Below are 23033 nucleotides of genomic sequence, written 5' to 3' on the forward strand. Positions count from 1 at the left end.
AGGAGGAGATGACACACAGGTATATACTATATACAGGAGGAGATGACACACAGGTATATACTATATACAGGAGGAGATAACTTACAGGTATATACTATATACAGGAGGAGATGACATACAGGTATATACTATATAAAAGAGGAGATGACACATAGGTATATAGAGGAGGAGATGACATACAGCAGGTATATACTATATACAGGGGAGATGACATACAGGTGTATACTATATATAGGAGATGACATACAGGTATATACTATATATAGGAGGAGATGACATACAGGTATATAGTATATACAGAAGAGATGACATACAGGTATATACTATATGCAGGAGGAGATGACACATAGGTATATACAATATACAGGAGGAGATGACATACAACAGGTTGAAGCACCAGACAGGTGCGAAACGATCGTCGTTCAGCCGCCGCAGAACCCTATGTGTACACCCCCGTGCCGTGTTAAAATGGACTGAATAAAGTGACCTGCATAAGAAGGTTGGTGAGTGCAGCCGTTTTTCTTCTCATCGCATACAACAGGTATATACTATTTACAGGGGAGATAACATACAGGTATATACTATATACAGGAGATGACATACAGGTGTATACTATATATAAGGGAGATGACAAACATGTATATACTGAGGGGAAAATGAGAGGTGTGAGGTGAAAATGAAAATGTGTGAGTGCAAAATGAGAGGAGTGAGGGAAAATAGTGGCGTGATCGGAAAATGACAGATGTGAGGTCGAAATGACAAGTGTTAGGGGGGAATGAGAGGAGTGAGGGGGAAAATAAAAGGAGTGAGGGGGAAAATGAGAGGTGTAAGGGAGAAAATGAGAGATGTGAGGGGAAAAATTAGAGGTGTGATGGGAAAATAAGAGAAGTGAGGTGCTATAAATAACCACAGATATTTACTATGCCCAGGCAATGCCGGGCTCTTCAGCTAGTACTGTATAAAGGCCTATGGGGAGTGCATAATACTATATAGTGGCCTATGTGGAGTGCATTATACTTTATTGAAGCCTATGGGGAGTTCATTATACTATGTGAAGGACTATAGGGGGGGTGCATTATAATATATAGAGGTCTATGGGGAGGGCATTATATCATATTGAGGCCTATGGAGAGTGCATTATAATATATGGAAGACTATGAAGTGTGCATTATAATTTATAGAGGCATATGGGGAGTGCATTATACTATATGGAGGACTGTGGGGGTGCATTATACTGTATTGAGGACTATGAGGGGTGCATTATACTGTATGGAGGCCAATGGGGAGTTCATAATACTATACTAAGGACTATGGGGAGTGCATTACACTTTATTGAAACCTATGGTGAGCGCATTATACTATTTGAAGGACTATGGGGGGGCAGTATAATATTTAGAGGTCTATGGGGAGTGCATTACACCATAATGAGGCCTATGGGGAGTGCATTATACTATATGGAGGCCTATGGGGAATGCATTATACTGTATGGAGGCCTATGGGGAGTTCATTATATTGTATGGTGGTCTATGGTGAGAGCATTATACTATATAGAGGCCAAAAGGGAGTTCATTATACTATGTAGAGGCCTATGGGGAGTGCATTATACTATATAGAAGCCTATGAGGAGTACATTATATATTATAGAGGTGTATGTGGAGTGAATTATACTGTATAGATGCCTATGGGGAGTGTATTATACTATATAGAAGCCTATGGGGAGTGCATTATACTATATAAAGGCCTAAGGAGAGTGCATTATAGAGGCCTATGGGGAGTGCATTATACTATATGGTGGCCTATGGAGAGTGCATTATACTATATGGAGGACTATGAAGGGTGCATTATATTTTCTCTGGCTACTCACAGTATTCCTCCAGGGGCTGAGAAAAGAAAGATTAGCCATGAAGAAGAAATGGACTCAGACTCTCAAGAAGAGATGTCAATACCAAAAGAATTTCTGGAAAAGGGTGAACTAAGCCCAGTCCCAGAAGTTGTCCAGGATAATAGAAAATATTATTTTTCCTCTGAAGATATGAAGGAACTCTTTATGGCAGTAAGGAAGACCATGGAGCTGGAAGAGGAGAAAACTACCTGAATGATTCAAGAAGAGATGTTCGGTGGCCTCCGATCAAAAAAGGAGAAAGTATATCCCATGTAAAAAAACATCCAGGACATAATCTTGGATGAATGGGAATCCCCTAAGAAGAGGCTGCGTATTCCCACCAAACTAAGAGACAGGTTCCCAGTGGATAAGAAAACTGCTAAATGTTGGTTTGAAATACCGAAGATTGACATTCAGGTGGCAAGTATGACCAAGAAGGCAACATTACCATTCAAAATTCCTCTCAGCTGAAGGATCCTCTGGAATGCAAGATGGGTGACCTTTTAAAAAAATCCTGGGAGACTTCAGCAGCCCTACTATAAGCAAATGTCATCTCTACATGCATAGCATGATCAGAGTCCTGGTGGCTTGATCAGCTGGACATCAGCTGGAAAAGCATCTTACTATGGGCACTCCCAGAGAGAATATTCTAGCATCCTTACCTCTTCTCCAAAAAGCCACAGGTTTTCTGACAGATGCATCGGCAGAATCAGCAAGGGTGGCGGCAATGTCATTAGTTCTCTCGAATTCTGTAAGACATGCACTCTGGGTAACATCATGGAGTGATGATGTGACTTCGATGGTAAAGCTCTGTTCTATTCCCTTTTGGGGAGGATACATGTTTGAACTGGCTCTAAGCAACCCATTAGATAAGGCCTCAGATATGGAAAAATCTCTTCCCAAGCCAAAAAACTGAAACAGATCCTTTCAACCTTCTCAGGAACAACTACCTCAGTACAGAGGAAAAGGAAAGTCAGGCCTTGTGGAGTTATCCAAAAGGAAGGCATGGCAGAAATATATTTCTTTACCAGGGTCAATGGCAAAACAGACCATGAGGCCAAAATAGTAGGGGGTAGCATTTCAAAATTCTTCCCCCAGTGGCGCAAAATGTGCTCAAACCCATGGGCCCAGAAATTTGTCCAGGAGGTAGTAAGAACAGAATTCTCTTCCTATCCTCCACAGAGGGTGAAGATAACCCATCTCTCTTCTCCAAAGCTTCAAGATGACGTTATGTGTCCCATCTGAATCCCTATATAGAAGAATTCCATTACCTTATCGGGTAAAAGATTCTCTATTCTGGTGGCTCAGTCCAGTGAACCTAAAGAGCAGAGTCACCTGAATCCATGACCCTCTAGTAACTATAACAGTAGATGCCAGCAAAAGAGGATGGGGGGCTATGGTCTCCCAGACCTCCTTCCAGGGACTCTGGACAAGAGAAATAAGCCTGCAATCCTCAAATTTCAGGAAGCTGAAGGCAGTAGAAGAAGTACTCAATTCAGCTACATCAATGATTCTAGACACACATGTAAAAGTCTACTCAGACAACGTGACTATGGTCACTCACCTCTTCCATCAGGGAAGCACGAGGCATGAAGACTTGAAAACAGTCTTGGCGAGAATATTCTCTCTTATTCTCCACATAAGAGGCTCAGTCAACATCCAAGCCGATTTCCTGAGCAGGAGAGATATTCATCCAGGCAAAGACTCAGAAGTCTTTCAGATGCTAATTAGAAGATTGGGTTACCCACCAAAAGTGGGTTGGTACTTCTCCCTGAACCCAAACACTACCTGTCTAGGCATAGATGCGTTTACCCACCCGTGGAGATTGAAGCTTGCATACGCCTTCCCTCTGGTTCCAATTCTTCCAAGAACGCTACAGAAAATAAGAAACAAAAGGACCAAGGTAATCCTGATAGCACCTTTCTGGCCGAAGAGAAGATGGTTTGGCACCCTGAGCAACCTGACTATAGAAGGTCCCCTGATTCCCCCATCAATCAGAAAACTCTTTCACCAGGGGCCAATCTACCATCCAGACCCCGGAAGTCTATATCTGACTGCCTGGCTTCTGAATTCACAATTTTAAAAATTAGAGGCCTCTCGGTTAGTTATTCAAATCCTCCAGTAGAGTAGAAAACCAGTAACAAATGCCATATATCTTAAAATATGGAAAACCTTCATGTCATATTGTGCGACTAATTTTCCAGACTAGTGATGAGAGAATAGTGAAATATTCGGATTTGGGAAAATCGGCACAAATAATTTCTAATATCCGTGTATTCGTACCAAATAATGAATCCAATGGAATTCAATGGGAAAGCCAAATACTTTTCTGCTGAACCCAACAAACAGGTCTTGGGGGCATAGGAAAAAAGCTGAAATGGATGGGAAAGTGTTAAAACTAAATGGGAACATCATGGAGAAGATGCCTGCATGCATTTCTGACTCACATATGGTATATGGTATATATGGTTGTCAGACTGTTGTGCCTGTTTTATGGAGTCATAAAAAGACCTACCAAACCAAACCTAATTTTTTTTAAAAGGGAAAAATGCTAAGAAACATTTTTTCTTTCATAATTACATGTATATAACGGAAAAAAAATATAGATATACCTCCCCTTTAGTATATGTTCACACGGAGTGTTTTGTCTGTACTTTTTCCTTTTACATTTGTGAGGGCTCTCACCCCTGCATTTGGGAGGTCCCTCTCTCATTCAAAATTGTTAGCTAGATAGTAGAATACATATTTCCCAGCACTTTACAATGCCAGCTAAAACATGCCTATTTGAAATTTGGGCTTTGCCCACCCCAACCACGTCCACCGCAATGTAATTATGCAGCCCTTGCTTCACATTTTCAGAGGGCCAGTAGGTGCCGTGAAACCTGAGTTTGGGAAGGGCCCTCAGGTGGCCCTGTATCATACTGTACATTTGGGATAGCTTTCACTCCTATATTTGGGAGGTCCCTCCCTCATTCAAAATTGTTAGCTAGATAGTAGAATACATATTTCCCAGCACTTTACAATGCAAGCAAAAACATGCCCATTTGAATTTTGGGCTTCACCTGCCACCACCACCACCACGTCCACTGCCATGTAATTATGCGTCCTTTGCTTCACATTTTCGGGGGGCCAGCAGGTGTCCTAAAACCTAAGTTTGGGAAGGGCCCTGTATCATACATATGGGAGAGCTCTCACTCCTACATTCCCCATCCCTTTGCAATGCCCATTTGAAATTAGGGCTTCGCCCGCCAACACCACCACCATGTCCACCGCCATGTCATTATGCAGCCCTTGCTTCACATTTTCAGAAGGCCAGCAGGTGCCGTGAAAGCTGAGTTTTGCGAGCTCCATAGTTCATTTTGGCCACCGGATCCCAATAGAGCCACTGTCATAGCGGGTGAAGCTGCTGTATGATCAATGTCAGACACCAAAACCATTTGAATTAAATTCTGAATACAGTGTATGCAAATGAGGGCCTGTATTGTAGTAATTCTGTCAGGTCTGGAACCCATGTCAGAAACATGTTCAAGCCTGATTTTACGTGGATGCAGCCTCCTCAAGGGAAAGAAACAGGAGTGCAATTGACCAATCTGCACAAGCCTGCGCAGTTCTTTTGGAAACTACCCAACCAGGCAACCAATGTATCTTTTGCATGGTTTTGAGCAACAACGAAGTAATTAAAGGATATGTCCCACAGAGTGATGAGGTCTGTGGAGTGTATTACTCAGGTGACAGGCAGTGCTACAGAGCTCAGGTAAAGGCCTTAGCGTGGTAATTGCCATATTCCAATATGTGTAAGGCTATAGCCTGAATAGGTCTGTGGGGCGTATTAACTTAGTCTCTTAGACTTGCTTAAAATGTACAGAAACTGACCAATACCACACCACCATTTCTTTTTTTTACCAAAATTTAGAACAATGTAAGGGAAGCAACAGTGTAATAAAGAGATACAAGTTTCATTTAGGAGCCTGGAAAAGCCAGGAATGTTCTTTGTACAGCACTGGGGAATATAACGTGCTAAAAAATATGTATGCCCTAGCTAAGTAACAATTTGGGAAGATACATATATGCTGACATGAGACAATTGAACACTACGCTGGGACAACGAACTGGAAGTGGTTGCTGACTGTTGTGTCTGTGCAACTGCAAGTTGTGGGCAAAAGGCATCAGCGTTGGAAATTATGTAACACAGGAGAAGGGCAAGTGGTTTCACCCCCAGAGACAGATTTTGTACCCAAGTGTTCCGCCCACTGGGTGATTAGTATGTCAGCAGTATATGGCGTATGCTAACAGAGGTATTATGTCGCATTTCTCTTTATAAAGGGATGTGTGGGTAAATTTTTCAAACTAGCAAAATATATATAGAGAGCATGTTTCAGTACAGATATTATTATTCTGTGTAAGGCTGAAAACTGAAAAAGTGTGTGGAGTATATTAATGCATTAATGTTCCACAATGTCCAAGTGCAGACCCAAAAATCAACATCAGGCTCCCAGATACTCACTTAAAGAGACCATGAGAAGGGCAACGCAAAAATTTTTTTTTTAATAATAGAAGATATAGAGATTGAGAGTAGCATTTTGTCCATTGCACAATGTGCATAGTTTTCCAAAAATCACAATACATTTTACAGTTATTATAATTGCTAAAGATAGGGAATACAAGTTTCATAATTGCACAATGTACAAAGGTTTAAAAAGAATTAAAAACATTACCCACGTGGGATATACATATATGACCACTAAGTACTTGTTGCAGAAGCAGGAGGAGTAGGATGTGATTTCCAGAGCAAAGTGGGTTTGGATGGTAAGGCATGGACATTAAGACAACTTCCAAAGCAGAACATTTGGGCTGCATTTAAATTGGGTTGCTGTCATCCGTAGGGCTTACAAAGTTGAAGGAAATCCAGCCCGTGCTGAATTTTATGAGTCAACCTGGTCAACTTCTCAACCCTCGTCATAGTTACTCCCACAGATTGCCCTTGCTGATTTGATGGTTTCATGAAAATGGTCCAGTTTGTGGACATTTCCTCCCCCCTGAGTTGCACCTGCTGTGCGTGTCCCCCCATTGTAATCCTTGTGGGTGAAAAGAGCCGGTACCTCTGCCTGCAGGGTTGTCTGAGGGTAATCTTTTTAGCAAGTCTTCAACAACGGCCCTCTGGCATGCATGCACGGAAAATGGCACGTCTGCCTCTGACATCAGAGAAGGAAATTTCTCCTTGTACCGTGGGTGTCACGACAGCTGTCAGGTGACTCGAGACCAGGGGCTCCTGCCCTGTCCTAACACAAGGAGGTGCCCTAGCTCACCCTTGCCTTACCTCCTAAGTAGCCCCTGTCTGTTCTCTTCCCCAACCCAGGGAAGATGGGGTGCTACTGTGCACCCTAGTACAACAGCCTGACAAACAAGACTACACAGACAAGGGATAACTGAAAACTCCAGGCACACAAACTATTCACTCACATGTAACAGGGGAATGCACTGGGGTGTGAAGGTAAGGGAAAGACAGAGAAGGATAAGAAATTACCACGCATACAAACCAAGCAACAGTCACTAATAACTCCTTCAACTCTCCTTCTCATATGTACTCCTCTCCTGATGAGAATTAATAACAGAGCCCAGATTACAAAGGGAAAAGGAGTAGCTAACCGAGAACAGCTGTGAGCACAGGGATTTCCAACATGGCTGATTAACCCCTGCTCTGCCAGAAGAAATAAACACATTTAAAATGAAGAAGTGCTTCTTCTCAGTGCCGGAGTAGGAGCAATTAGACGCTGCAGTCTTCTTGCTCCACACTGTCGTTGTAACCCCGTGACAGTGGGTCAAAAAAGGTGCACAGCCAGTATTTAATTGAGGACAAAATGTCCACCAGGATAAACACTAACCATCCTCTCCTCACAGCACATTGCCTCCTCCTCCTCTTCCGGCCATCCATGCTGGACAGGCATGAAGTTGGGATTGGGAGTCCTCACTGTAGTGCAGACCAAAAACTTCTGTTCCTCTTCATCCTCCCCTCCTCCTATTCCTCGTCATCACCCAATGTTGCCTGAGAATATTGTGTGAGGCTGGGTTGTGTGGTAATCAGCCACTGTAAAATCTGTTCAGCATTCAAAGCTTCCTCTTTGAGATTCTGCAGCAAACTTTTTAATAGACAGAGCAGTAGGATGGTTATGCTGATAATAGTTTTGAAGAACCTCACATATGTCAGCGATCCACACCCACTTCGCAGTTGTTATGTGTGGGGGCTGAATGTTACTCTGACCGGCATTGAGAAGCTGAAATTCAGCCACTGCCTTCTGCTGCTCATTAAGGGTTGCCAACATATGAACGGTCGAATTCTACCATGTGGGCAGGTCACAAAAAACTTGGTGACAAGGCAAACTAAAGTGCTGCTGCAGCAAAGCCAGACCGGCGAAAACCGGCATGGCTGATGTTGTGAAACACGTGCTTACGTAACGCAGGGTCTGCATGGCGGGAAAAACAGTGGTAGTTGGGAATTGAGTACAGTGGGGCTGCCACTGCAAAGAGGACGCGGAAAAACTCAGTTCCCAGAAGCCGAAATGGCAACATTTCCAGGGTTAGCAATCTGGGGTGTCTGGGTGTTTAGAGTTTGGGCCTGTGGGTGGGTGGATATTTCTGCTTCCTGTGAAACATCTGGGGCAGGGACAACTGAATGCTGTGCTGGGACAACAAACTGGACGTGGTTGCTGACTGTTGTGTCTGTGCACCTGCAGGTTGTGGGCAGAAGGCATCAGTGCCTGCTTCCTGGGTAGCAGAGAGGGAAGGCCATGATGCAGGGGAAGGGGCAGTAGTTTCACCCTCATACAAAGATTTTGTACCCAAGCATTCCACCCACCTTCTGGGGTGCTTGGCTCCCATGTGTTCTGCATACTGGTGGTGCTCAGGTTGGCAATGTTCTTACCTCTTCTCAGCTTGGTATGGCAGATACAATTGTTTTGTCTGATTGACTTTCAGACAAAAATTGCCATACAGGGGAACAACGCACCCTTGGCCTGTTAGCTAGCTGAGTGGGGGGCTCTATGAAACAGTTGTCCGACTTCTCCCTCTGGCCAAATCACGACCTCTACTTGCCTGTTTTTGTGCTATGGATCCATCCCTCTCTGCACTGCTGTGCTCGATAGGTGTGCCACCATGCTAGGTTGGATCAGTGGCCTCATCATCAACCACGTCGTCTTCCAATTCCTCAATCTGTTCCTCCTTCTTGTGATTTTAGGCTGACCTGATGGCAACTGTGCGTCATGATTCTCCACTTCTTCTGACATGAATTGACCTTTCCTAACGTGGCTTTCTCCTAGCCGTGGATGCTCAAATGTTTGTGCATCACTGCACTCCATCTCCTCATGACCCTCTTCAATGGTACACATTGAGAGGCCTGAATAATTACAAGGGAATGTAAACAGTTCCTCGGTGTGGCCAGTGATGGAGTCATATGTGATGTGGGGGAGGAAGGAGGACCAGGTTGAGGATCCTGAGTCCCAGCCTCACCTACTGAGACTGGACCATGTGGAAGACTTGGTGGTGCTTCTTGTCAACACACTGGAGCCTTTGTCTGACATCCAACCCACAACATCCTCGTATTGTCTGGGTTTGACAGTGGTGTATCGCACTGACCGAATTTTGATAGGAAGATAGAACGAGATACAGTCACCTTCTGATCTGTCACACGGCTTTGGCAGGCACCACCACATGCACATCTATATTCCTTAAAGTGAATCTGTCACCCCAAAATTCGCCTATAAGCTAAGGCCACCGGCATCAGGGGCTGATCTACAGCATTCTGTAATGCTGTAGATAAGCCCCCGATGTCACCTGAAAGATAAGAAAAGCAGGTTATATTATACTCACCCAGGGGTGGTCCCGATGCGGTCCGGTCCGATGGGTGTCGCTGTCCGGGTCCAGCGCCTCCCATCTTCATACGATGATATCATCTTCTTTGCTTCCTGCCACGGCTCCTGCGCAGGCCTACTTTATCTGCCCTGTAGAGGGCAGCGCAAAATATTGCAGTGCGCAGGTGCCGGGTCTCTCTGACCTTTCCCGGCACCTGCGCACTGCAGCACTTTGCTCTGCCCTCAACTGGGCAGATAAAGTACGCCTGTGCAGGAGCCGCGGCAGGAAGCAAAGAAGAGGATGTCATTGTATGAAGATGGGAGGCACTGGACCTGGAACGCAACGCACCATGATAGCCTTTGGGGGTAGTGACATAAGGTCAAAGTAACATCTATTGGTGGACATCTGGCTTAGAGGCCAAAGTCATGCAGATGCCTTCTAATGGTTTGTGTAGAAACTTTTTGGTGTCTTAGTTTTAAGTGATGTTTAATTGCCTTTGCAATGCAGAATGGATCAACCATGAAACCAGTAAGTTCTCACAGTGTTCCAGAAGGTTGCTAGTGCTACTGTGAACAACTGGCGTAACTAGGGTTGAGCGACTTTCATTTTTTAAAGATCGAGTCGGGTTTTGTGAAACCCGACTTTGTCCAGAGTCGAGTCGAGTGCAGTCGGCCGATTATCGCTAAAAGTCGGGGATCGACCGAAACACGAAACCCAATGCAAGTCAATGGGGAAGCATAGTCGGCAGTGCGTGGAGGCCAGGAAAACACCTACAGTGCCCATTTTAATGCCCAAAACATCCATTCTTGTTTCTGAAGCTTGTCAATCTTAATTAACTTTATAATAATAGTTGGGCATAGGAAATTGGGGGTCATTTGGCAAAAGTTGTGGGGGGTAGGGCTGGTTCAAGGCTTTAGTGGGCCCAGGAAATGTGGACTCCGTCACGGCGGTGGAGCAGGGAGAGGTAAGTATTTCAACGTTGCAAGTGCTGTGATCCTGAGCAAGCAGGGGGGCCCACTCGTTCGCATTGGCACTGGCACAGGGCCCCTCAAAGTACAGCGGTGTGTTTGCATGGCGGGGGCGCCTCCCACCGGCAGCGACACTTTTGCATACTCTGAGGGGCCCTGTGCCCGTGACGTCGCCAACGAGTATGCCCCCCCCACCTGATGAAGGAACCTGCACTTTCATCTGCACCTTCCTCTTTGTCCCTGTGTAAGGTGGTATAACATGCGAGAAGGGGAACCTTACTTTCAGCAGGGTCAGATTCTGGCTGTGTAGAGTGCAAGGGGAATGTAGTGGTCTAGGTCAATGTACCAGCAGACTCATCTAGCAGTGGCTGGGCAAAGGGCAGGATGAGGAGGAAACAGATATAGGGCCAAAGAATAAAGTAGGCTAAATGCAGTTCAAAATTGGTAACAGGACTAAACAGGCGGCATTGCTTTGTTCAGTGGAGTAGCAAACCCAAGAGCAGCAGACACTGTTTTAAGGGCCCAACCACACTAGTAGGCCAAATGCAGTTTAATATTTTAATATCTGCTACTGTAGGCCAAAAGCCAGAAGGTTGAAGCTCAGCTTTATTCAGTTGAGGACAAACAACATGGAGGGGCAGACACCGTTAGTAGGCCCTAACCACCAATTTTTAAAAACACAGCACTTAATGAGAGCCAGAAGGTTGAACCTCAGCTGTATTCAGTTGAGGTCAGACTCAACACCAGGGAGGGGCAGACACCGTTAGTAGGCCGTAACCAAAGTTGAAGGTCAAATGCAGTTTAATATCTGATACTATAGGCCGAAAGCCAGAAGGTTGAAGCTCAGCTGTATTCAGTTGAGGTCAACACCAGGGAGGGGCAGACACCGTTAGTAGGCCGTAACCAAAGTTGAAGGCCAAATGCAGTTTAATATCTGATACTATAGGCCGAAAGCCAGAAGGTTGAAGCTCAGCTGTATTCAGTTGAGGGCAAACACCAGGGAGGGGCAGACACCGTTAGTAGGCCCTAAACACCATTTAAAAAAAAAAAAAAACAGCACTTAATGAGAGCCAGAAGGTAGAAGCTCAGCTTTATTTAGTTGAGGACAAACACCAGGGAGGGGCAGACACCGTTAGTAGGCCCTAAACACCCTTTTTTTAAAAAAAAAACAGCACTTAATGAGAGCCAGAAGGTAGAAGCTCAGCTTTATTCAGTTGAGGACAAACACCAGGCGGGGCAGACACCGTTAGTAGGCCCTAAACACCATTTTTTTTTTAAAAAACAGCACTTAATGAGAGCCAGAAGGTAGAAGCTCAGCTTTATTCAGTTGAGGACAAACACCAGGCAGGGGCAGACACCGTTAGTAGGCCCTAAACACCATTTTTTTTTAAAAAAAAACAGCACTTAATGAGAGCCAGAAGGTTGAAGCTCAGCTTTATTCAGTTGAGGGAAACCACCAGGGAGCAGCAAACAGAGCTATTAGGCCCCAACCAGCACTTAAAAAAAAAAAAAATATATATATATATATATATATATATATATTAGAGCCAGAAGGTTGAAGCTCAGCTGTATTCAGTTGAGGTCAACACCAGGGAGGGGCAGACACCGTTAGTAGGCCGTAACCAAAGTTGAAGGTCAAATGCAGTTTAATATCTGATACTATAGGCCGAAAGCCAGAAGGTTGAAGCTCAGCTGTATTCAGTTGAGGACAAACACCAGGCAGGGGCAGACACTGTTAGTAGGCCCTAAACACCAATTTTTTTTTAAACAACAGCACTTAATGAGAGCCAGAAGGTTGAAGCTCAGATTTATTCATTTGAGGACAACTTGAATTAGGGACTGCAGACAGACTTACCAGGCTGTCCCCTGTGTGGACCATGCATCCAATACATTAACCCATTGCGCCACAAAGGACACGTAACCTTCCGTGGCCATGCCTACAGGTCCATGTGTCTGTTGTCAGGTGTACCTTTGGACTCACAGATTGACATAGTGCATGGACAATGCGGTCTTTTACATGCTGGTGGAGGGGTGGGATGGCCTTTCTCGCAAAAGAATTGTCAACTGGGTAGCCCATAGCGTGGTACAGCGTAGTCCATCATGGCTTTATTAATATTAAATAAAATAAAAAAATAGGCTCTATGCACTGTAAAATAGGTTCCAGGGGTAAACGGGCAGCATTGGTGTGGTCAGTGGAGGAGTAATGCAAGTAGGGACCGCAGACAGGCTATCAAAGGCCTAAAATAACAAACAATAGGCTCATGGCAGTTTTACATCGGTTACATGGATACACAGGCAGGCAGCATTGTGGTCAGTGGAGGAGTAATGCAAGTAGGGACCGCAGACAGGCTATCAAAGGCCTAAAATAACACAATAGGCTCATGGCAGTTTTACATCGGTTACATGGATACACAGGCAGGCAGCATTGTGGTCAGTGGAGGAGTAATGCAAGTAGGGACCGCAGACAGGCTATCAAAGGCCTAAAATAACAAACAATAGGCTCATGGCAGTTTTATATCGGTTACATGGATGCACAGGCAGGCAGCATTGTGGTCAGTGGAGGAGTATTGCAAGGAGTGTCTGACACAGTTAGTACTCCAAAAAAATAAATAGATGTTAATGTCTCGCAAAACAACTATAAGTAAAAAAAAGGGTGTCATGCTTAGGTACAGGGGTGGGCTCAACTGCAGAGTTTATGACAAAGTAATTTGGCAGTAAATTAGTATTTACTGGTGTCAATATAGGACACTGACCCAGACTACTTTAACTAGCATCATAGATGCAAACAAATTGGTATTGTTTGTCAGTGCCAGGCATTGAATGATGTCAGTGCATAGACTAAACATTGGTGGAGCTGTGCGAGATAATTTTGCACGTGGTAGAGCAGTTTGAGCTGGGGGGGGAACTCTCTTGTGGCCGGCGGTACCGCCCCAGGGCCCCTCATGTTACAATGGTGTGTCTGACGTTGGGTGCGCACCACTACCGCCAGAGACACTACATTGTACTATGAGGGACCCAGTGGCAGTGACGTCGACCAAAAGCGGGCACACCCACCTCTTCAGACAATCAGCACTGTAACGGGTGCATGCGCCAAGTGGCGAGACAACGGCCCCGTGGGGGGATTTTTCCCATTGGGGGAGGTGTAAATATGCTGGACAAACAGCTGCTGCAAATTAACAGATTGGAACACTCAGTAAGACCAGTCCACAAGCAAGACCTTTTTATAGGAAAGCTAGGTGTCAGCCGGGAAAGGTGGGGCAAAATAATTTGAAATCCAGGAGTGGTTCATTTTAATGAAGGTGAGATCATCCACATTTTGGGTAGCCAGACGAGTCCTTTTTTCGGTTAATATTGAACCAGCAGCACTGAATACTCTTTCTGATAGCACACTAGCTGCTGGGCAAGCAAGCTCCTGCAATGCATATTCTGCCAATTCAGGCCAGGTGTCTAATTTTGATGCCCAGTAATCAAATGGGAATGACGGTTGAGGGAGAACATCGATAAGGGAAGAAAAATAGTTAGTAACCATACTGGACAAATGTTGTCTCCTGTCACTTTGAATAGATGCTGCAGTACCTGTCCTGTCTGCGGTCATTGCGAAATCACTCCACAACCTGGTCAGAAAACCCCTCTGTCCAACGCCACTTCTGATTTGTGCACCTCTAACACCTCTGCCATGTAGCCCCCTGCAGCTTGTGTGAGACTGAGAACCATCACCGGCGCTGTGTGCTGGGAATGCCTGAATCAAACGGTCTACAAGAGTAGCTTGTTTGGTTGCTAATATTTGTTCGAGGTTCTCATGTGGCATAATATTTTGCAATTTGCCTTTATAGCGAGGGTCAAGGATGCAGGCCAACCAATAATCGTCATCGCTCATCATTTTAATAATGCGTGTGTCCCTTTTGAGGATACGTAAGGCATAATCCGCCATGTGGGCCAAAGTTCCAGTTGTCAAATCTGCGGTTGTGCTGGTTGGAGGGGCTGTAACAGGCAAATCTACGTCACTTGTCTCCCTTAAAAAAACAGAACCCAGCCTTGCAACGCCACTAATTTCTGTTGGCCCAGGAGAAGCTTCCTCATTCAAAAAGTACTCATCCCCATCATCCTCCTCGTCCTCCTCCTCCTCTTCGCCCGCTACCGCGTCCTCTACACGGCCCTGACCAGACAATGGCTGACTGTCATCAAGGCTTTCCTCTTCCTCGGCTGCAGACGCCTGCTCCTTTATGTGCGTCAAACTTTGCATCAGCAGACGCATTAGGGGGATGCTCATGCTTATTATGGCGTTGTCTGCACTAACCAGCCATGTGCATTCCTCAAAACACTGAAGGACTTGACACAGGTCTTGTAGCTTCGACCACTGCACACCTGACAATTCCATGTCTGCCATCCAACTGCCTGCCCGTGTATGTGTATCCTCCCACAAAAACATAACAGCACACCTCTGTTCGCACAGTCTCTGAAGCATGTGCAGTGTGGAGTTCCACCTTGTTGAAATGTCGATGATTAGGCGATGCTGGGGAAGGTTCAAAGACCGCTGATAGTTCTGCATACGGCTGGAGTGTACGGGCGAACGGCAGATATGCGAGCAAAGTCTGCGCACTTTGAGGAGCAGGTCGGGTAACCCCGGGTAACTTTTCAGGAAGCACTGCACCACCAGGTTTAAGGTGTGAGCCAGGCAAGGAATGTATTTCAGTTGGGAAAGGGCTATGGCAGCCATGAAATTCCTTCCGTTATCACTCACAACCTTGCCTGCCTCAAGATGTACAGTGCCCAGCCATGACTGAGTTTCATTCTGCAAGAACTCGGACAGAACTTCCGCGGTGTGTCTGTTGTCGCCCAAGCACTTCATTGCCAATACAGCCTGCTGACGCTTGCCACTAGCTGTCCCATAATGGCACACCTGGTGTGCAACAGTGGCAGCTGCGGATGGAGTGGATGTGCGACTGCGGTGTGTGGACGAGCTCTCGCTTCTGCATGAGGAGGAGGAAGAGGAGGAGGGGGGGCGAACGCCTACAGCCAACTCTTTCCTTGACCGTGGACTAGGCAAAACTGTCCCAATATTGCTGTCCCCTGTGGACCCTGCATCCACCACATTCATCCAGTGTGCCGTGATGGACACGTAACGTCCCTGGCCATGCCTACTGGTCCATGCATCTGTTGTCAGGTGCACCTTTGTAGTCACAGACTGCCTGAGTGCATGGACGATGCGGTCTTTAACATGCTGTTGGAGGGCTGGGATGGCTTTTCTAGAAAAGAAGTGCCGACTGTGTAGCTCGTAGCGTGGTACAGCGTAGTCCATCAGTGCTTTGAAAGCTTCGCTTTCAACTAACCGGTAGGGCATCATCTCTAATGAGATTAGTCTAGCAATGTGGGCGTTCAAACCCTGTGTACGTGGATGCGAGGATGAGTACTTCCTTTTCCTAACAAGAGTCTCATGTAGGGTGAGCTGGACTGGAGAGCTGGAGATCGTGGAACTAGCGGTGGTGCCGGTGGACATGGGTGAGTGAGAGAGGGTTGGAGATGGTATTCTTGCCGGTGCCCTACATGCAGTGTTTCCTACTGCAAACCTGGTGATTCCCTGACTGCTTTGGCCTGGCGACGAAAGCTGCACAGATACTGCCGGTGGTGCGGGAAGTGGTGGGTTTACAGTGAGGGAAGGGATGTAGCGTTGCTGACTAGCTTCATTGGCCGAGGGTGCTGCAACCTTTAGGGACATTCGGTAGTTATTCCAGGCTTGCAAATGCATGGTGGATAAATGTCTATGCATGCAACTTGTATTTAGACTTTTAAGATTCTGACCTCTGCTTAAGGTAGTTGAACATTTTTGACAGATGACTTTGCGCTGATCATTTGGATGTTGTTTAAAAAAATGCCAGACTGCACTCTTTCTACTATCGGATAACTTTTCAGGCATTGCAGACTGAGCTTCTTTAATTGGATGGCCACGCTGTCCTCCAACAGGTTTTGGTTTTGCCACACGTTTTTGGCCAGATACGGGCACGGTAGATGGAACCTGTTGTGATGTTGATGCCTGCTGCGGCTCCTCCTCCTCCGCTTCTGAACTACTGCCGCCTGCACCCTGTTCCCCCAATGGCTGCCAATCGGGGTCAACAACTGGGTCATCTATGACCTCCTCTTCTATGTCGTGTGCAACTTCGTCTGTGTCACCGTGTAAGCCGGTGGTATAGCGTTCGTGACGGGGCACCATAGTCTCCGCTGGGTTTGATTCTGCCTCAGTACACTGCGAGGGCAATGTTCTGGTCTGAGTCAAAGGAACAGCATAGTAATCTGGCTGTGGCTGTGCATCTGTGCACTCCATGTCCGATTCAACTTCTAATGGGCATGGCCTGTTAACTGTTTCACTGTCTAACCCAGGAACGGTATGTGTAAAGAGCTCCATGGAGTAACCTGTTGTGTCGACTGACGCATCCTTCACTGTTGTTCTGGGTGAAGGACACAAGGAAGCGACTTGTTCCTGACCGGGAGCATCCACTGATGATGCACTGCTCTGACATTTGGCACTTTCCGAGGAGGAGACGAAAGAGCTAGAGGCAGAGTGAGCAATGAAAGCCAATACTTGTTCCTCCTGCTCCGGCTTCAAAAGTGGTTTTCCTACTCCCAGAAAAGAGAGCGTTCGAGGCCTTGTGTAGGCAGACGACGTTTTGGCTCAACAACTCGAGACTTAGGTGCTGTACTGCTTTTACCACGACCACCTGATGCTCCACCACCACTACCATCATTACCAGCTGACAATGACCGCCCACGGCCACGACCTCTTCCACTAGACTTCCTCATTGTTTGCAAAACGTAACCAAAGTAACGCTATGTGTTACTGTAAAACAACTTATAAGGTGAACTCAAACTTCTGTAGGATTTATATATACCTTTATAGGTGCCTGACACTGAAAGGAAAATCAGGCCCAATGTTACACACTAGGCTTTCTGTGCCCCAATAATTTGAGACATATGGCACACACAGGAGCAGCACTTAAGCAGACTTGCCAATATTTATCTCCCACTAATTATTTTTTTTTTTAAAGGGAGAATTTACCCCCCCCCCAAAAAAAAAGGTCCAGTATTACACAGTGGTTTTAGGGGGCACACAATGAGAGACAGATGCCACACACAGGACTGGCACGGAGGCAGACTTGCCAATATTTATCTCCCACTAACTATTTTTTTTAGAAAAGGGAGAATGTTCCCAAAAACAAAAAAAATGGCCAAGTATCACACACTGGTTTTCGGTGGCACACAATGAGAGACAGATGCCACACACAGCAATGGCACGGAGGCAGACTTGCCAATATTTATCTCCCACTAATTTTTTTTTTGGAAAAGGGAGAATGTACCCCCCCCCCAAAAAAAAATGGCAAAGTATTACACAGTGTTTTCGGTGCCACACAATGACAGACAGATGCCACACACAGCAATTGCACGGAGGCAGACTTGCCAATATTTATCTCCCACTAATTTTTTTTTTGGAAAAGGGAGAATGTACCCCCCTCAAAAAAAAATGGCCAAGTATTACACAGTGTTTTCGGTGCCACACAATGACAGACAGATGCCACACACAGCAATGGCACAGAGGCAGACTTGCCAATATTTATCTCCCACTAATTTTTTTTTTGGAAAAGGGAGAATTTAGCAAAAAAAAAAAAAAAATGGCCAAGTATTACACAGTGTTTTCGGTGGCACGCAATGAGAGACAGATACCACACACAGCAATGGCACGGAGGCAGACTTGCCAAAATTTATCTCCCACTAATTTTTTTTTTGGAAAAGGGAGAAAGTACCCCCCCCCCAAAAAAAAAAAATGGCCAAGTATTACACAGTGTTTTCGGTGCCACACAATGATAGACAGATGCCACACACAGCAATGGCACGGAGGCAGACTTGCCAATATTTATCTCCCACTAATTTTTTTTGGGGAAAAGGGAGAATTTAGCAAAAAAAAAAAAAAATGGCCAAGTATTACACAGTGTTTTCGGTGGCACACAATGAGAGACAGATACCACACACAGCAATGGCACGGAGGCAGACTTGCCAATATTTATCTCCCACTAATTTTTTTTTTTGGAAAAGGGAGAATGTACCCCCCCCCCAAAAAAAAGGCCAAGTATTACACAGTGTTTTCGGTGCCACACAATGACAGACAGATGCCACACACAGCAATGGCACGGAGGCAGACTTGGCAATATTTATCTCCCACTAATTTTTTTTTTGGAAAAGGGAGAATTTAGCAAAAAAAAAAAAATGGCCAAGTATTACACAGTGTTTTCAGTGGCACACAATGAGAGACAGATACCACACACAGCAATGGCACGGAGGCAGACTTGCCAATATTTATCTCCCACTAATTTTTTTTTTGGAAAAGGGAGAATTTAGCAAAAAAGAAAAGTCATGGCCAAGTATTACACAGTGTTTTCGGTGGCACACAATGAGAGACAGATACCACACACAGCAATGGCACGGAGGCAGACTTGCCAATATTTATCTCCCACTAATTTTTTTTTTTTGGAAAAGGGAGAATGTACCCCAAAAAAAAAAATGGCCAAGTATTACACAGTGTTTTCGGTGCCACACAATGACAGACAGATGCCACACACAGCAATGGCACGGAGGCAGATTTGCCAATATTTATCTCCCACTAATTTTTTTTTTTGGAAAAGGGAGAATGTACCCACCCCCCAAAAAAAAATGGCCAAGTATTACACAGTGTTTTCGGTGGCACACAATGAGAGACAGATACCACACACAGCAATGGCACGGAGGCAGACTTGCCAATATTTATCTCCCACTAATTTTTTTTTGGGAAAAGGGAGAATGTACCCCCCCCCCCAAAAAAAAATGGCCAAGTATTACACAGTGTTTTCGGTGCCACACAATGACAGACAGATGCCACACACAGCAATGGCACGGAGGCAGACTTGCCAATATTTATCTCCCACTAATTTTTTTTTTGGAAAAGGGAGAATTTAGCAAAAAAAAAAAAATAGCCAAGTATTACACAGTGTTTTCGGTGGCACACAATGAGAGACAGATACCACACACAGCAATGGCACGGAGGCAGACTTGCCTTTATTTATCTCCCACTAATTTTTTTTTTGAAAAAGGGAGAATGTACCCCCCCCCCAAAAAAAAATGGCCAAGTATTACACAGTGTTTTCGGTGCCACACAATGACAGACAGATGCCACACACAGCAATGGCACGGAGGCAGACTTGCCAATATTTATCTCCCACTAATTTATTTTTTGGAAAAGGGAGAATTTAGCAAAAAAAAAAAAAATGGGCAAGTATTACACAGTGTTTTCGTTGGCACACAATGAGAGACAGATACCACACACAGCAATGGCACGGAGGCAGACTTGCCAATATTTATCTCCCACTAATTTTTTTTTGGGAAAAGGGAGAATGTACCCCCCCCCCAAAAAAAATGGCCAAGTATTACACAGTGTTTTCGGTGCCACACAATGACAGACAGATGCCACACACAGCAATGGCACGGAGGCAGACTTGCCAATATTTATCTCCCACTAATTTTTTTTTGGGAAAAGGGAGAATTTAGCAAAAAAAAAAAATAATGGCCAAGTATTACACAGTGTTTTCGGTGGCACACAATGAGAGACAGATACCACACACAGCAATGGCACGGATGCAGACTTGCCAATATTTATCTCCCACTAATTTTTTTTTTTGGAAAAGGGAGAATGTACCCATAAAAAAAAAAAATGGCCAAGTATTACACAGTGTTTTCGGTGGCACACAATGAGAGACAGATACCACACACAGCAATGGCACGGAGGCAGACTTGCCAATATTTATCTCCCACTAATTTTTTTTTTGGAAAAGGGAGAATGTACCCCCCAAAAAAAAAAAAATAATGGCCAAGTATTACACAGTGTTTTCGGTGCCACACAATGACAGACAGATGCCACACACAGCAATGGCACGGTGGCAGACTTGCCAATATTTATCTCCCACTAATTTATTTTTTGGAAAAGGGAGAATTTAGCAAAAAAAAAAAAAAATGGCCAAGTATTACACAGTGTTTTCGTTGTCACACAATGAGAGACAGATACCACACACAGCAATGGCACGGAGGCAGACTTGCCAATATTTATCTCCCACTAATTTTTTTTTTGGAAAAGGGAGAATGTACCCAAAAAAAAAAAAAATGGCCAAGTATTACACAGCGTTTTCGGTGGCACACAATGAGAGACAGATACCACACACAGCAATGGCACGGAGGCAGACTTGCCAATATTTATCTCCCACTAATTTTTTTTGGGGAAAAGGGAGAATTTAGCAAAAAAAAAAAAAAATGGCCAAGTATTACACAGTGTTTTCGGTGGCACACAATGAGAGACAGATACCACACACAGCAATGGCACAGAGGCAGACTTGCCAATATTTATCTCCCACTAATTTTTTTTTTGGAAAAGGGAGAATTTAGCAAAAAAAAAAAAAGGGTCAAGTATTACACAGTGTTTTCGGTGGCACACAATGAGAGACAGATACCACACACAGCAATGGCACGGAGGCAGACTTGCCAATATTTATCTCCCACTAATTTTTTTTTTTGGAAAAGGGAGAATGTACCCAAAAAAAAAAAAAAAAAAAATGGCCAAGTATTACGCAGTGTTTTCGGTGCCACACAATGACAGACAGATGCCACACACAGCAATGGCACGGAGGCAGACTTGCCAATATTTATCTCCCACTAATTTTTTGTTGGGAAAAGGGAGAATTTAGCAAAAAAAAAAAAAGGGTCAAGTATTACACAGTGTTTTCGGTGGCACACAATGAGAGACAGATACCACACACAGCAATGGCACGGAGGCAGACTTGCCAATATTTATCTCCCACTAATTTTTTTTTTTGGAAAAGGGAGAATGTACCCCAAAAAAAAAAAAAAAAAGGCCAAGTATTACACAGTGTTTTCGGTGCCACGCAATGACAGACAGATGCCACACACAGCAATGGCACGGAGGCAGACTTGCCAATATTTATCTCCCACTAATTTTTTTTTTTGGAAAAGGGAGAATGTACCCCCCCCCCAAAAAAAAAAGGCCAAGAATTACACAGTGTTTTCGGTGGCACACAATGAGAGACAGATACCACACACAGCAATGGCACGGAGGCAGACTTGCCAATATTTATCTCCCACTAATTTTTTTTTGGGAAAAGGGAGAATTTAGCAAAAAAAAAAAATGGCCAAGTATTACACAGTGTTTTCGGTGGCACACAATGAGAGACAGATACCACACACAGCAATGGCACGGAGGCAGACTTGCCAATATTTATCTCCCACTAATTTTTTTTTGGGAAAAGGGAGAATTTAGCAAAAAAAAAAAAAAAATGGCCAAGTATTACACAGTGTTTTCGGTGGCACACAATGAGAGACAGATACCACACACAGCAATGGCACGGAGGCAGACTTGCCAATATTTATCTCCCACTAATTTTTTTTTTGGAAAAGGGAGAATGTACCCCCCCCCCCAAAAAAAAAAAAATGGCCAAGTATTACACAGTGTTTTCGGTGCCATACAATGACAGACAGATGCCACACACAGCAATGGCACGGAGGCAGACTTGCCAATATTTATCTCCCACTAATTTTTTTTGGGGAAAAGGGAGAATTTAGCAAAAAAAAAAAAAAAATGGCCAAGTATTACACAGTGTTTTCGGTGGCACACAATGAGAGGCAGATACCACACACAGCAATGGCACGGAGGCAGACTTGCCAATATTTATCTCCCACTAATTTTTTTTTTGGAAAAGGGAGAATGTACCCCCCCTCAAAAAAAAAAAAAAATGGCCAAGTATTACACAGTGTTTTCGGTGCCACACAATGACAGACAGATGCCACACACAGCAATGGCACGGAGGCAGACTTGCCAATATTTATCTCCCACTAATTTTTTTTGGGGAAAAGGGAGAATTTAGCAAAAAAAAAAAAAATGGCCAAGTATTACACAGTGTTTTCGGTGGCACACAATGAGAGACAGATACCACACACAGCAATGGCACGGAGGCAGACTTGCCAATATTTATCTCCCACTAATTTTTTTTTTGGAAAAGAGAGAATTTAGCAAAAAAAAAAAAATAGCCAAGTATTACACAGTGTTTTCGGTGGCACACAATGAGAGACAGATACCACACACAGCAATGGCACGGAGGCAGACTTGCCAATATTTATCTCCCACTAATTTTTTTTTTGAAAAAGGGAGAATGTACCCCCCCCAAAAAAAAAATGGCCAAGTATTACACAGTGTTTTCGGTGCCACACAATGACAGACAGATGCCACACACAGCAATGGCACGGAGGCAGACTTG

This window comes from Ranitomeya variabilis, chromosome 1 (genome assembly GCF_051348905.1).
Source record: "Ranitomeya variabilis isolate aRanVar5 chromosome 1, aRanVar5.hap1, whole genome shotgun sequence".
NCBI lineage: Eukaryota > Metazoa > Chordata > Amphibia > Anura > Dendrobatidae > Ranitomeya > Ranitomeya variabilis.